The 16,069-nt window shown below is 39.7% G+C and overlaps 2 pseudogenes; one reads left to right on the top strand and one right to left on the bottom strand.

Moving 5' to 3' along the window:
* The first annotated feature begins 912 nt into the window (after positions 1-912).
* Positions 913-2,638, top strand: LOC101443595 (lysine-specific demethylase 3A pseudogene; annotated as a pseudogene).
* A 12,048-nt stretch (positions 2,639-14,686) lies between these two features.
* LOC131280068 (dnaJ homolog subfamily A member 1 pseudogene) lies at positions 14,687-15,721 on the bottom strand (annotated as a pseudogene).
* Positions 15,722-16,069: the final 348 nt, after the last annotated feature.

Genomic DNA, 16,069 nt, shown 5'->3' with positions numbered 1-16,069 from the left:
CCACGCGCAAGGAGTGCGCCCGTGAGGAAAAGCTGCCCAGCGTGAAATGAAAGAGCAGCCTGCCGAGGAATGGCGCCGCCCACACTTCCCGTGCTGCTGACTGACAACAGAAGTGGACAAAGAAACAAGACGCAGCAAATAGACACCAAGAACAGACAACCAGGGGAGGGGGGGAAATTAAATAAATAAATGAATCTTTAAAAAAAAAAAAAAAAAAAAAGGAGTTAAGAATATGATGATATATGGAAAAATACAACTAATGTAACTTATGGACTAGAGTTACCAGTAATGTATTATTTTTGCATCAATGGCAATAAAGAGACTATATCAATGCTAAGGGTCAACAATGGGGGGCATTAGGAGTCAAGAGATTTTTCCTTTTGGAGCAATGAAAATGTTCTAAAATTGACTGTGGTAATGACAAATCTGTGATGAAACTGAGAACCTGTGAGTATACGCTTTGAATGGATTGTACAACCATGGAACTGTATATCACCATGAACCCTGTGGTATATGATGGATTGAACAGTATAAATATGAGAAGGTTCTTTCATGAACTATGATAAATGACCAATACTATTATATGTTGCTAAAAAATAGGGTGGTTTATGGGAAAAAGACACCTAATGTAAGATAGGGTCTATAATTTGTAGTAACATTTTGATACTCTTTCATCAATTGTAACAAATGTTCCACACCAATGCAAAGTGTTGGTGGTGAAGTGGCTTATGGGATTCCTTTACATTAATGTTACGTATGAGTGCTTTGTAAACTCACAACTTCTCTAAAATAAATAAAAAAAATAAAAAACCAGACAACATCAAGAAGAAACACACGATTAGAAGGACACGGGGCAGCAGTGAGCAGCGGTGCTGTGGGTGACTCAGGAGGCAGGAGGTGGGTAGGAGTCCTTCCTGTGGGGCATGGAGACCAGGATGCTCAGCTCAGGGACAGCTGTCTCGCGCTGGGCCGGAAAAAAGGTAGAACCTTCAACTGTAGGTTGCCAGGCACAGAACTTAAGGGACTCGTTGGTAAAAGATAATGAAGGCTGTTTTACAAGAAGCAACAATAAAATCCAGAATGCCCCATTCCAGAAATCGGTTTTGACAGACACAGCCAAACTCAAGAAGCTACAGCAGAGTGATGAGACTTTTGTACAGGATGACTCCTGTGTGAACATCGTTGCCCAGCTTCGCAGGCACTGGGAATGTCGCTTACACAGATTCCGCAAGGATAAGGAGCAACAGAAAGATTCACCTTTGTTTTGTAGCATCTTTCACTTCACGTTACAATTCAACAAACATGGTGTGCTGCGGGTAGAAGATTTCTTAACACCAAACAAGAATGACAATAAAGCAATTGACTTATGGTTGCCCTTAACCAAAAGCATGGTGGGGACTAATTTGGACACAGTCAAGTATATACTGGCCAACACTGGAGACCATTTCTGTCAAATGGTGATTTATGAAAAAGAAGCCATATCAACTACTGAGCCACACAGACAGGTTTCTTGGAAATGAGCTGTCAAAGGTGTTGAAGAAATGTATGATGTGTGCAACACCACTATCTTCAACTTGCATTGGGTGTGCCCTACATATGGGTTTGGAGTGTGTCTGCATTGCCACCAGATGTAGAGGGGAAATTGCCAACAGGGTGCTGCCTACAAGACTTTCTCTTGGCTCAGGTGTGTGAAGAATCAGGTACATGAACTGGAAACTTGATGCCTAGAGAGATCATTCCTGGAAAAGCACTGTATGATATTGGAGATATTATTCATCCTGTAAGAGCAAACCGGCAGTTTAAAATATTTTCACAACCAGTCTCAAAAGAAAACATAAAATAGACATCCTTAGCTAAGCAGAATGTATCACTGTTCGAATCAGCAGCCATAGCTGGAGATGCAGATGCCAACCTAGCCAGCAGCATGAAGACTGCCAGTTCAGCATGCACATCTCTTTTAAACTGACCAGCAGACCTCACCAGTGAGAATGTCTACAAGGAAAACAAGGTATAGCAACCAACAATGCCAGTTTTAAAGAACGAAATCACGCCTCCCACCCCTTCCCCCTTTGAACAAATCCAGTACAGTCCTCCATACTTGTAATGGAATGATTTTGACACCAGTAAGTAAGATAGGAGAATAGGGAAGCTGGGCTATGTGGAGAATCACAAATTTAGAAACCTGGAGCAGGTGGAGAGTCACTATACAGAGACCTCATGCATGTGGGGGTCACATATTTAGAGACCCCTACATGGGAAAGACCAGCAGTGGACAACAGGACAACAGGTTATGAGATTTTGGAGAAAGACACCTGCTTGCAAATAGATAGAAGCCTAAGGTTATACAAACAACAACTTAACTTATCTAGTAACCCGCTCCTTGCCCAAGGACTTATAAGATGTCAGCTAACAACCCCTCCCCTGGGAGGCTACCGTGCGCTTCTCAGCACATGCCCTACCTACTTCCTCCCACTTTCCTTCCCTTAACACTGTTCAATAAACCGTCGTGTTGCCTAGTTCAGTCCTTGAATTTTTTTCTGCCACCGAGCAAGAACCCTCCCTGTCAACATAAGCAATAACAATTCTGGTTTCCTCCAAAATCCCTTGAATTCTTCTGGGAGACAGAAAATGGACTCAATAATACACCAAAAATCCTTGGTGACATCTTTGCTTCTTTGGTGCAAAGTAAGACTTCCTCTGATTTATCAAGGACTAATGATGAAGCCCAGTATTCTATGCTTTTGACACTCCTCACTATTGGCTATGTGATAATCTCTTGCTGTGTTTGCAAGATCCCAACAAAAAAAGCAAATGTAATGTGTTCAGGGGGTTCAGGAAACAAGGGCAGCCAATGATGGTATCTGGTGTGCATCATAAATTGAACATACTGTAAATGGACACAGAGAAAAGACAATGGGGAGCTGGGAGGGAAGAAATTTAAAAAATAAAAAAATCTTTTTTTTTAAAAAGAAGACACTGAGCAAACACAATGAAGAATTTGAAAACCCAAATGGAAAAATAACAGAGCTATGAGAATGAAAGACACAATAGGTGAGATCAAAAACACATTAGAGGGGAGCAGGTATAGCTCAGTGGTTGAGTGCCTGCTTCCCATGTATGAAGTCCCGGTTTCAATCCCCAGTAGCTCCCCAGAAAAACAAAAAAACAAAACAAACAAAATAAACACATTAGAGGCATCCAATATCAGACTTAAAATGATAAAAAAAAGAATAATTGATGCAAAGGCAGAACAGCTGAAATTGAAGAGAGAGAAGAACAGAAAAAAAAGAATGGAAAAAGTTGAGCAGGGGCTTGGGGAGTTGGATGATAAACTAACACACAACAACATATGTGACAGGGGAATTCCAGAAGGAGAAGAGAAGGGAAAAGGGACAGACAGAGTATTTAGGAAACAATGGCTGAAAATTTCCAATCTCTCATGAGAGAAATTAATTTACATGTCCAAGAAGCACAGTGTGCCCCATCAGAACAAATATGAATACACCTACTCAAAGACACATACTACTCAGAATGTCAAACGTCAAAGATAAAGAGAAAATTCTGAGAGCAGCAAGGAAGAAGCAAACCATCACATAAAAAGGACACCCAGTAAGACTTAGTGTGGATTTCTCATCAGAAACCATGGAGGCAAGAAGACAGTGGTATGATATTAGGATACTGAAAAAGAAAAATTGCCAGCCAAGAATTCTTTATCTGGCAAACTGTCCTTTGGAAATGAAGGTGAGCTTAAAATATTCACAAATAACCAGAAACTAAGAGAGTTAATAAAAAAGAATATACCTTTGCAGGAAGTATTAAAGTGAGCCTATAGCCCCAAAGAAAAAGACAGGGAAGAGGCTTGGAGGAGAGTATAGAAGGTAAGAATAACAGAAAGGATACCCAAAAGAGTAAAAAGATAGGTGAAAATAAGATATGACATATAAAAACCAAAAATTAAAATGGTGGAAGTAAATAATGCATTTATAGTAATATCATTGAATGTGAATGCATTAAATTCCCCAATCAAAAGACATAGGCTAACAGAATGGATTAAAAAAACATAAGCAGCCACAACACAGAGTACTAAACACTATACCATCATGGCACGCCACAAACATACATCATACTCAATGGGAAAAAGTTAAAGTCTTTCCCTCTAAGACTGGGATAAGACAAGGATGCCCACTGTAACCACTGTTACACAATATTGTGCTAGAAGTTCTAGCTAGAGCAATTAGACAAGAAGAAAAGAAAAGGCACCCAAAAAGGAAGAGAGGAAGTAAAAAAGACATGATCCTATATTTAGAAAATTCTGAAATGTCTATGACAAAGCTACTTGAGCTAATAAATGAGTTCAGCAAAGTGGCAGGACACAAGATCAACACACAAATTAGTAATGTTTCTATACACTAGTATTGAACAATCTGAGGAGGAAATCTGGGAAAAATTCCCTTTACAAGAGCAACAAAAAGACTCAAATACCTAGGAATCAATTTAACCAAAGAAGTAAAGGACCTATATGCAGAAACTACAAAACAATGCTAAAAGAAATTTTAAAAAGACCTAAACAAATGGAAAGACATTTCATGTATATGGCTAAATATCATGAAGATGTCAGTCCTACCCAAACTGATTTATAGATTCAATACAATATCAATCAAAATTCTAACAGCCTACTTTACAGAAATAGAAAGGCATTTACAAAATTAATTTGAAAGGGAAAGTGCACCCAAATAGCCAAAAGCATCCTAAAAAAAAGAATAGTAATGTGGGAGGACTGTCACTGCCTGAACTTGAAACATATTACAAAGATACAGTGGTCAAAACAGCATGGTATGAGGTGCAGCGGTGCTCAGAGATGTATTCACCAAATGCAATGAATGTCTCATGATGATGGAGGAGGTTGTTGTTATGGGGGGAGGAGTGGGGTGAGGGGGGTGGGGGTATATTGGGACCTCATATTTTTTTAATGTAACATTAAAAAAATAAATAGAGATAAAAAAGAAAAAAAACCCAGCATGGTAGCAGAAGTGGCTCAACTGATAGAGCATCTGCCTACCATATAAGAGGTCCAGGGTTCAAACCCAGGGCCTCCTGGCCTGTGTGGTGAACCAGCCCATTCACAGTGCTGCCACGTGCAAGTAGTGCCATGCCACGCAGGGGTGTCCCCCATGTAGGGGAGCCACACATGTGAGGAGTGCACCCCACAAGAGAGCCAACCTGTATGAAAAAATTGCAGCCACCCAGGAGTGGTGCTGCACACAAGGAGAGCTGACACAGCAAGATGATACAACAAAAAGAGACACAGGTTCCCAGTGCTGCCAAGAATGCAAGCGGACACAGAAAAGCACACAATGAATGGACACAAGAGAGCAGACGACAGGGCAGGAGGGAAGAGGAAGAGAAATAAAAAATAAAAACAAAACGAACAAACAAAAAAACACATGGTATTGTCATAAAGGTAGACACATTGATCAGGGGAACAGAATTGAGAGTCCAGAAATAAACCCTCACCTCTAATGCCCACTTTTTGGACAAATCTACCACATCCATATTACTGGGACAAAATGGTCATGTCAACAAATGGTTCTGGGAAAACTGAATATCCATAACCAAAAGAATAAAAGAGGACCCCTAATTCACTCCCTATACAAGAAGCAACTCAAAATGGATCCAAGACCTTAATATAGTCAATGATTATTCTCATTTAAAAATGGATCATACAGGGAGTGGATGTGGCTGAAGAGGATGAGCGCCTGCCTTCCACATGGGGGGTCCCAGTGTCAGTTCCTGGTGCCTCCTATAAAAACTAAAACAAACAAAAATCAAAATAAACAAAAAAACCAACACAGGGGCACTGATGTGGCTAGGTGGTTGAATGCCAGCTTTCTACATAAGAGGTCCCAGGTTCAATGCCTGGCCCCAACACCTAAAAAAAAGAAAAAGACAGGAGTGGATGTAGCTCAAGTGGTTGAGTGCCTGGGTTCAATCCCTGGTACCTCTTAAAACAACAACAACAACAACAACAAAAGGACAGAAAACCTTAAGTGTTGGAGAGGATGTGTAGAAATAAGAATGCTTATTCACTGTTGGTGGGAATGTAGAATGATACAGCCACTGTGGAGAAATGGTTGGCAGTTTTTAAAGAAGTTGAATATAGATTTGCTATGTGACCTGGCAATACCAATACCAGGTGTATACCCAGAACTGAGAACAGTGACATGAACAGACATCTGCACACTGAAATTCATAATGGTGTTATTCATGATTGCCAAAAGTTGGAAACAACCTAGGTGTTCATCAACCAAAGAGTGGATAATTAAACTGTGGTGGATACACATGATAGATATTATGCAGCTGTAGGAAAAAATGAACTCATTAAGCATATGACAACATGGATGAACTTGGAGGACATTATGTTGACTAAAGCAAGCCAGACACAAGAGGACAAATACTGTACAATTGCACTATTAAGAACTAAATATGGAAGTGGACTTGGCCCAATGGATAGGGCATCCACCTACCATATGGGAGGTCTGTGGTTCAAACCCCAGGCCTCCTTGACCTGTGTGGAGTTGGCCCATGCGCAGTGCTGATGTGCGCAAGGAGTGCCATGCCATGCAGGGGTGTCCCCCACATAGGGGAGTGCCATGCGCAAGGAGTGCGCCCGTAAGGAGAGCTGCCCAGTGCGAAAGAAAGTGTAGCCTGCCCAAGAATGGCGCTACACGCACAGAGAGCTGACACAACAAGATGATGCAACAAAAAGAAACACAGATTCCCGGTGCTGCTGATAAGGATAGAAGTGGTCACAGAAGAAGACACAGCGAATGGACACAGAGAGCAGACACCTTGGGGGGGGGGGGTGAGGGGAGAGAAATAAATAAAAAATAAACCTTAAAAAAAAAAAGAACTAAATATATTGTATAAACTCATGGTGATTGGGCCACCAGAAAATAGGAGGTTAGAAAATAGAAAGCTGAAGTCAACCTGTGCAGAACGGGTAAAAAAGTTATTTGTTAATCTTTGCACATGAATAGAAAAGATGAAATCATAATATTTTGTTTGTAACAAACAGTGCCATTATATGGGTAAGACTGGTTGAAAGGAAAAGTCTAAGGTCCTGTATATTACTAGAAGAAAAGGTAAAAAATGTAACATGGGACTGTATAGCACAGTAAAATCTCATGTGAAATAGGAATATGGGTAATACAGCACATATAAGACTGTTTTTCTTTGAAACTGAACAAATACATATTAATGTTACAAGATGTTAATATAGGCCAAAAAAAAGCACATTATGCTAAATGAAAGAAACTAGATACAATGTACTACATATTGTATGATTCCATTTATATAAAATGTAAATATAAATCATTCTATAAAGATGGAATTAGATTAATGGTTACGTAGGGCTGGGGAAGGTTAGAGTGATTGAAATGTGACTGCTAAGGGGTGTGGAATTTTTCTTTTTGGAATAATGAAATTGTTCTAAAATTTTTTGTGATGATGAATGCACAACACTGTGATTATACTAAAAGCCACAGACTGTACACTTGGTAGAATGTATGGTACATGAATTTATCTCAATAAAACTGCTTAATAAATAATTGTGCAAGAATAGCCAGAAATAGCAGCTATGTACAGCATGGGAAACAGAGAGAGACTGAGAGGTGAAGAATTTCTTGTTCATTTTTTTGTTGTTTTTTTATTACTGAAATAATGAAAATTCTCTAATAAGGACTGAAGTGATGAATGCACAATATGTGATTATACCAAATACCACTGATTGTGCACTTTGGATGAATTGTATGCTTTATTAACATGTATCAATAAAATTGGTTTGTTTAAAAATAACTGCCCTAAAAAAAAGACATGCATTGAATTTAAAGCTTCTAAAAGAGATGCTTTTGGTCCATTACATAAAATATCAAGTAGTTCGGAACTGTTAGAAAACAAAAACTTATGAAGAACAGGTCTGAGGTTTGAAGAGATACAAAATATTTTAAAACCATCTACGTAAGACCTAACTGAACTACTCAATTTAGAAATAGGTTTAAGTGTATTTTCTTTGTACAATTAAATTGACTATCACATGGAAAAACTGGCAATTAATTAAAATGCAATTAAGTACAGATTTGTAAGCCCTTTGACCACTATGTAAATATTAAATTTTAAAAAATTAATTATCAATTGAAAAATAAAATCTTGGATACAACAAAGCACAAGTGGTGAAAGATACATAATTAAATTGTTTGAAAAAACATAATAATAATTTAAAAATTAATATAGTATGTGCATTCTGGAATCTGACAGCCTGGTTTTGCATCCTAACTCTCCCACTTACAAATTTTTTTATTTATATGACCTTGGGCAAATTATTTAACTTCTCTGTGGCTCAGTTTTCTCATCTATATTATTAGCATAAAGGTGTTGTCCTGAAGGAAGAACAGAATAGTACTATAAAATGCTATGTTCAATAAATGTTAGCTATTACAGAACAAAACAAAATAAAACACCATACAGAGAAATTCAGATACTCAGATCCACCAATTTTAACATTTTGCCACTACACTGTATCATTCTATCTGCCTGTTAACCAGTACATCTGTCTGCCCATCTTTCCTTTTGTCAGTTTGTCTTCTATTTTCTGAAAATTTGAGCATTCTCCTCAAACACTTAATGCTTCCACGTACCTTTCTTCAGATCAAGGATATTCATTCACATAACCATCTTAAGTATAGTTATCAAGTTCAAGAAATTTAACATTGATTAAAGCTTCAGTGAGATACCATTTCACATACACTAGAATGGCTACAATTTAAAAAATAAGTGTTATAGAGGATGTGGTGAGAAGAAACACATTCATTGTTGGTGGGAATGTAAAATGGTATAGCGGCTGTGGAAAAGTTTGGTGGTTCCTCAGAGAGTTAAGTGTAGATTTACCATGTAACCCGGCAAATCCCATGTCTAGGTATATAATCAAGAGAATTGAAAGAAGGGACTTGAACAAATATTTGCCCACCAATGTTCGTAACGGCATTATTCACACCTGCCAATAGATGGAAGCAACCCAAATGTCCATCAGCAGATGAAAGGATAAGTAAAATGTGGTATATACATACAGTGGGATATTACACAGCCGTGAAAAGTAATGAAGTTCTGATACATGTAACAACATGGAGGAAACTTGAAGGCATCATGTTGAGTGAAATAAGCCAGAATCAAGAATCAAAAGGGCAAATATTGTCTGATCCCACCGGTATGAAATAATTAGAATAAGAAAATTCATAGTCAGAACTAGAATACAGGTTTCCAGGGGCTAAGAAAGGGGTAGGTAATGGGAAGCTAAAACTTAATTGGTACAGAATTTCTATTGAGGGTGATGGAAAATTTTGATAATGGATCATAGTGATGGTGGTACAACATTGTGAATGTAATTAACTACACTGAATTACGTATGTACTCGAGGATTGTGGGAAGATGGTGACAGACTAACAGGCAGAGCTGAATGCTCTTACAAAACAAGAGAAAGAGACAAAAGCTGTCCAAGGGACCTGCTTTGGGGGTCAGCAAGCCAGGACAGTGCTATGCAATTCCCAGGCTGGTAAGGGACAGAGAGATGAAGAAGCCAAAAAGACAAGTAAGTAACCAAGCCCAGTGGTGGCCGAGAAGGGCTCTCCTCTTCCACCCAGAGATATTAAGCTTGGGTAAATCCCCTGGTTCACTGTAACTGACTGAGGGGAAGAGACATCTTCCTCCCTGTCAGCTGTTTCAAGGGAAAAGGGAGGGGAGATCTGGGTGCTTTTCTTCAGTGAATTTGGCCAGCAGAGCAGGCTTTGAATCTCTCACCTGGAGATTCAACACAGGAACCCAGGAAAGCCTAAACTGAAACACCTCCATGGAAAGGTGTGCTGACCACCGCCATCTCCTGGCCCTTCTGGAAACTGCATGGACAAAAACTTCTGGCTCTCTGTATCCAACCCCTGGGAGAAAATCTGCACCCAACTAGTGAGTCCCTGGCCAGATTTTGAAAACTTAAGCCGGGCAAGTTTTCTTTTTTTTTTTGTATTTTAAAAATTATTTTTATTACAATGTGAACAAAATCCAAGAAAGGAAAGAAAGAGCAAAGCTAGGTTTTCTTACAGCTCCATTGTACTTAGTCTCAGTGTTGGATTAAGATACAATTTACATAGAACATACAGTATGTATCAATTCCCTAGAGAGTTAGAGCAGATGTAACGTTTTAGAGGACTGAACAAGCTGTCCCTGCCATATGGACAGAAACACGTTTTCTTCTCCAGATGTATTTCGTGCCCTGACATCCCTGGCTGAATTATTCCATTTCTAAGTAAGAACATTACCCTGTGTTCCCCAAAAGAATATTCTTAGAAACCAATGTGTATTATATGTATTCATAACCTAATATAGCTTCCTACATGGAAGAGCTGCTCATTAAATATTTACTAAGACTGAAAGTATACATGATAACCATGTAACATAAAAGAACTACCAAACTCCACAAATGAAATGGGAGATTATCATTAGCTTTTATGAATAAAGTCTAGCTACTCACAAACCTTGATATTTCACAAGTAAATCCGGTACAGGAAATAAAAGGTAGTATATATTGTGTAATTCTGATTTGGAGGATTAAAAAAAAAAATCGATTAGTGTTATCTATCATAGAATTAAATAAAACTTCAAGTCTAATTTCCAAACTACTGCCAACTAGCTATAGTCCTTCTGAAAAAAGAGATAATAATGACGTCCTCAAAAGTTTTTAGAGAAATGTGAAATAGTATAAGAAAAGCACTTAATACCTATCACAGAGTAGTATCTGATATGAGAAATACTAAGATGAAATCATAAAATCAAAATAATAAAAATGTTCATTACTTCATATTTGGATTGCAATTTCCTGTGTTTTAAATAATTTTCTATAAAATACATTTGTATTAATGGTTGTTAAATTTGCAGCAGTCTGATCTTCAGGGATATGATAGTAACCACATGATTGGAGAAAAGATCTTAATGTTGCTTGGGTCTCTTCTATAAACTCTTGATGACTATTTTTTTGGGACCAATCTTGAGATGGGATATAGCCCAGTCCTCTGAATGCTGGGAATAAATAAAATCTCCTTCAATTTGTTGGTTAGAAGGGTTTCTGTTTTCTATACATTCCTTTAATGCCCTAAGTATGTCTAGACTCTCTCCCAAACCTCTTTCTCCTGGTTTTCCTTTTCAGGCTGTAGTACACCTTTTAGTATTTCCTGCAAAGATGGTCTCTTAGTTATAAACTCTCTCAGTTTCTGTTTATCTGTGAATATTCAAACTCGCCCTCATTTTTGAAAGACAATCTTGCCAGATAAAAGATTCTTGGCTGGAAGTTTTTCTCTTGCAGTATCTTAAATATACCATACCACTGACTTCTTGTCTCCATGGTTTCTGAGGAGAAATAGGCCTTAATGTTATTGGGTATCCCGTATATGTAATGCATTGCTTTTCTCTTGCTGCTCTCAGAATTCTCTTTGTCTTTGGCATTTGGCATTCCAATTAGTCTGTGTCTCAAATTTGGTCTACTTGGATTTATTTGGATGGAAGTACATTGTGCTTCAATAGGGCTGGGAAATTTTCTACTATTATTTCTTCAAACATTCCTTCTCTCCCCTTCTCTTCTCTTCTTCTTCTGGGACAGCCATGACATGTATGTTTGCACATCTGTTGCTGTCGTTTAGCTTCCTGAGACCTTGTTCAATTTTTTTCCCATTCTTTTCTCCATCTGTTCTTTTGCATGTTTACTTTCAGATGTCATGTCTTCAAGCTCACCAATCCTTTTCTGTCTCCTCAAATCTGCTATTATATGATTCTAGTTTATTTTTAATTTCATTTATTGCACCTTTCATTCCCGAAAGATCTGCTATTTTTCTATGTATGCTTTCAATTCTTCTTTGTGCTCATCCAATATATTCTTAACACCTTTAATCTCTTTAGCCATCTCACTGAATTTGCTAAGGAGATTCAATGAGAATATCTATGTTTGAACATCTATGATTAGTTGTCTCAACTCCTTTATGTCATCTGGAAGCTTATCTTATTTCTTTAACTGGGCCATATCTTCCTGCTTCTTGGTGTGGATTCTAATTTTTTGTTGGTGCCTTGGCATCTGGCTTACTTGATGTATTTATTCTGGGTGCAATTTCTTTCTTTAGTTAGGGCTTTCTTCCCCTATTTCCCTTGCTGACTGCTTGGTAGGAACCAACAATGTAGTTGGTGCTGTAAGCTATGGAGGCTCAAGCTGCCCACACTGCCCAAGGGACAGATGAAGCTTCTCCCAAATTTCTCCTTTGCCAGGATAGGGTCAGAGCCATAACTGTGTATAATATTCCAAGTTGTGCAGGCCTAGACTGTAGTTGCCCACTCTGATGAAGCCTCAAGCCCCTTTCTTCCCTGCCTAGGGCAGGGATGGAGGTGCAGTGTGGGAAGCAATCTATGTCATGTGGGTCCAAAATGACCACAGTTGTCCCGGTAGACTTCTTGCTAATCAGCCTGCCTGCTGAATGTACCTGCAGTTACCCAGAGAGGCTGGTGCAGGGCCTGCCAGTTTTCTCCCTGCTAGAGGTGGGGCTGAAACCTAGGCTATGGCTTCAGTCAGTCTGGGTGAAAGAAGCCAGTCCCTACCAGCACTGTGATTTTCAGTCAGCCGGGCTTCCCCTCCTGCGGGGCGTGGAGTCAAACTGGCAGCTACCAGCCTCTTTCCAACTTGGACAGGTTCAAACTTTAGCTGTTCTTCGGGTTATACTTTAGCCAGCTGAATTTACTAATCAGTAGCTGAAATTGGTGGCCAATTGTCTCTTCCTCCCATTTTTGGGAAATAGAGCTGCTATTCCAGCCACAGAATAGCTCCTGGGGCAGCTTGCACTGCCAAAGTAGGATGATCACCAGCCTTGGTGGGGTGGCCTGTATTTTCCCAGAGAGGCTGGCCCAGGCCCCCCTAGCTTCCTCCCTGCCGGAGGTGGGGCAAGGGCTTAGGCTAGAACTATAGTCTGATCTGGAAGGAGAGAAGCCCATCTCCACCAGCACTATGATTTTCAGCCCATCCGCTTCCCCTTGTGCCTGGGATGAGGTTAAAATGGCAGCTACTGGTTTCTTTCTGACTTGGACAGGTTCAAACTTTAGCTGTTCTTAGTATTAGATTTTAGCCTGCTGAATTTACTAATCAGTAACTGAAGTTGGTGCCCAACAGTCTCTTCCCGCCGTTTTTGGGAAGTGGAGATTCCAACTCCAGCCACAGAATAGCTCCCCAGGCAGTTTGTGCCTCCCGTGGAGGATGGGCACTGGCCCCTGGGGTATGGAGTGCTCAACTGACAAATTTTCTCTGCAGATGGGCAGTATCATCCTTCATTCTTTCAAGGATGTTGCAGGATGCTCTGCTGGTGTCCTGGACCCCCAAACAGGTGCTTCAGATAGCTCTAGGTGACAACTAGAGCACGAGCTGACTCTAGGATCTCTGTAGCATGAGCTGACTCTGGGAGCTCATTACTCTGCCTCCATCTTGTTGGTTGATCCTTGAGTTAATTTTTGTATAAGGTGTGAGATAGGAGTCTTCTTTCTTTCTTATGGCTATGGAAATCCAGTTCTCCCAGCACCATTTGTTGAATAGACTGTTCTCTCTCAGCTGGGTTGGATTTGACAGTCTTGTCAAAAATCACCTGGCCGTAGATGTGAGGATCTCTTTCTGAACCATCAATTTGGTTCCATTGGTCTATGTGTCTATCTTTATGACAGTACCATGCTGTTTGTTTGTTTTTTTTTACCACTATACCTAGGCAATATGATTTAAATCCCAGAAGTGAGGGTCCTCCAACTTTCCTTTTTCCTTTTTAAGATGTTTATGGCTATTCAGAGCCCCTTACCCTTCCAGATAAATTTGGTAATTGTTTTACATTAGTTTGAAAAAATGCTAGTCAAATTTTTATTGGGATTGCACTGAATCTGTATATCAATTTGGGTAGAACTGACATCTTAATGATATTTCATCTTCCAATCCATGAGTATGGAATGTTCTTCCAATTATTTAGGTTTTTAAAAATTTCTTTTAGCAATGCACTATAGTTTTCTGAATACGAGTGCTTTACATCCTTTTTTAAAAAAAGATTTATTTATTTATTTCTCTCCTCTTCCCCCCGACCCAGTTGTCTGTTCTCTGTGTCTATTTGCTGCATCTTCTTTGTCCACTTCTGTTGTTGTCAGTGGCACAGGAATCTGTGTTTCTTTTTGTTGCATCATCTTGTGTCAGCTCTCCGTGTGTGTGGCACCATTCCTGGGCAGGCTGCACTTTTCTTTCACACTGGGCAGCTCTCCTTACGGGGCGCACTCCTCACGCATGGGGCTCTCCTACGCAAGGTACACCCCGCGTTGCACGGCACTCCTTACGCGTACCAGCCCTGCACATGAGCCAGCTCCACACAGGTCAAGGAAGCCCCGGGTTTGAACCACGGACCTCCCATGTGGTAGACGGATGCCCTAACCACTGGGCCAAGTCTGTTGCCCCATTTAACTTTTAAAACACTGCTGTATTTAAATATTAAAACAAAAACTACAGCAAGTAGTAAGCATATTATGCTTACAGTCCTTCACTTATTCACTACTGCATAAAAAATGCCAGTAGTGTTAGTCACTGCCCCCTCTAAGAGGTTTGACACTGAACACCACTTCTGGGGTGATGCTCATCATCCTCAAATGCCTCTCCATTGTAATGGTGCTGTCTTTCCTGATTGGGAACAGAGCCCACCAGTTCTTACCTGTTCCGTTTCATCAGTTTCTTCTACTTTTTTCTTCTCAGGTAGTTTTTCCAACAGAGACAGTTTATCAGGAGAAAGAAAACCATTCTCAGGAAGGTTTACCTTAAATTTGATGATTAGGCAACCCTTTTCATATGGGCTATGATAACTGGATGAGTCATGACTATGGTTTGGTTGTCAAGAGTGGATGTTGGCTTTTGGAAGCCACACTATGCTTCAAACAGCTGTATGTTCATACACATGGAAAGGTATTCTCACCTAATAAAAACACCATGATCTGTCTGATCTAAAACAGTATCTCCTGTCTCCAGTCTTGGTTCTTGGTTTCCTTCAACATGGAATGTTATCTTTTGACCATCTTTCATGCCTTTATCAGTATGAACTTCTAGAATTTCCTCTTGAACTGTCTTCCTTCCATTGTGACTTTCAAATCACTTTAAGAGTGATATGTTCCCCATGGCCCTGGCATTCCATGCATACAGTCTGAATTTGCTGAACCATTCCAGGTTCTATCTGATGAATTCTTATTTGCATTCCAGTACCTCTGCAATTGGGACAGCACTCTACTGCTCCTTTCCTACCACCTCCGCCTTCATATTTGTCACAAGTCACATTCTTTTGCAGAGCTAGTTTTCTTGCTGCATGGTTACATAAATCTTCTAAGGTTACTGAGATCTGATATACAATATTTTTCTCTCTCTCTCTGCATCCTTCCACCACCTCCAAAAAACATATCAAAGATGTCCATGGGGCACCCCAAATCCCCACCTACTCCACCCTCTTTCATGGCCTTTTCTCCTGTCATGTAATTCTTGTCTTTGTGCCAGAGAGCACTTCTTAAGCTTGAGATATCTGTTTAAACTTCTTTCCCTCATTTGGATTTTTATCAGGGTGGTACTTCAAGGCTTTTTCAGCTCTTCCTGGGTGGCACTGGGTTTGACCCCTAAAACCTAGTAAGAGGTTTCTTTCACCAATTTCAACAACCCGTGAGGGGGCAGATCAGTGAGGAGGAGCACGTCACTGTGCGCAGCTCCGGCAGCTACCTCTCCTCCACCTCTCACTGATCATTCTGGAAAGTTCCCCAGATAAGCTTTTGATTTTATACCATTTTCATCTTCTTGCCCTCAATAAACAAATTTCTTTTTTAATAGCTATAAAGAAAAAATCTATTCAAGTTATCAGTTTCTGAGAGGAATGTGTTAAGATTTCCAAATGCAATTGATTTATCTATTTCCCCTCACAGTTCTATCAGTGTTGCTTTTTATGTT

This window comes from Dasypus novemcinctus, chromosome 10, assembly GCF_030445035.2.
Source record: "Dasypus novemcinctus isolate mDasNov1 chromosome 10, mDasNov1.1.hap2, whole genome shotgun sequence".
Classification (NCBI taxonomy): domain Eukaryota; kingdom Metazoa; phylum Chordata; class Mammalia; order Cingulata; family Dasypodidae; genus Dasypus; species Dasypus novemcinctus.
This window is presented reverse-complemented; position numbering and strand designations above follow the sequence as displayed.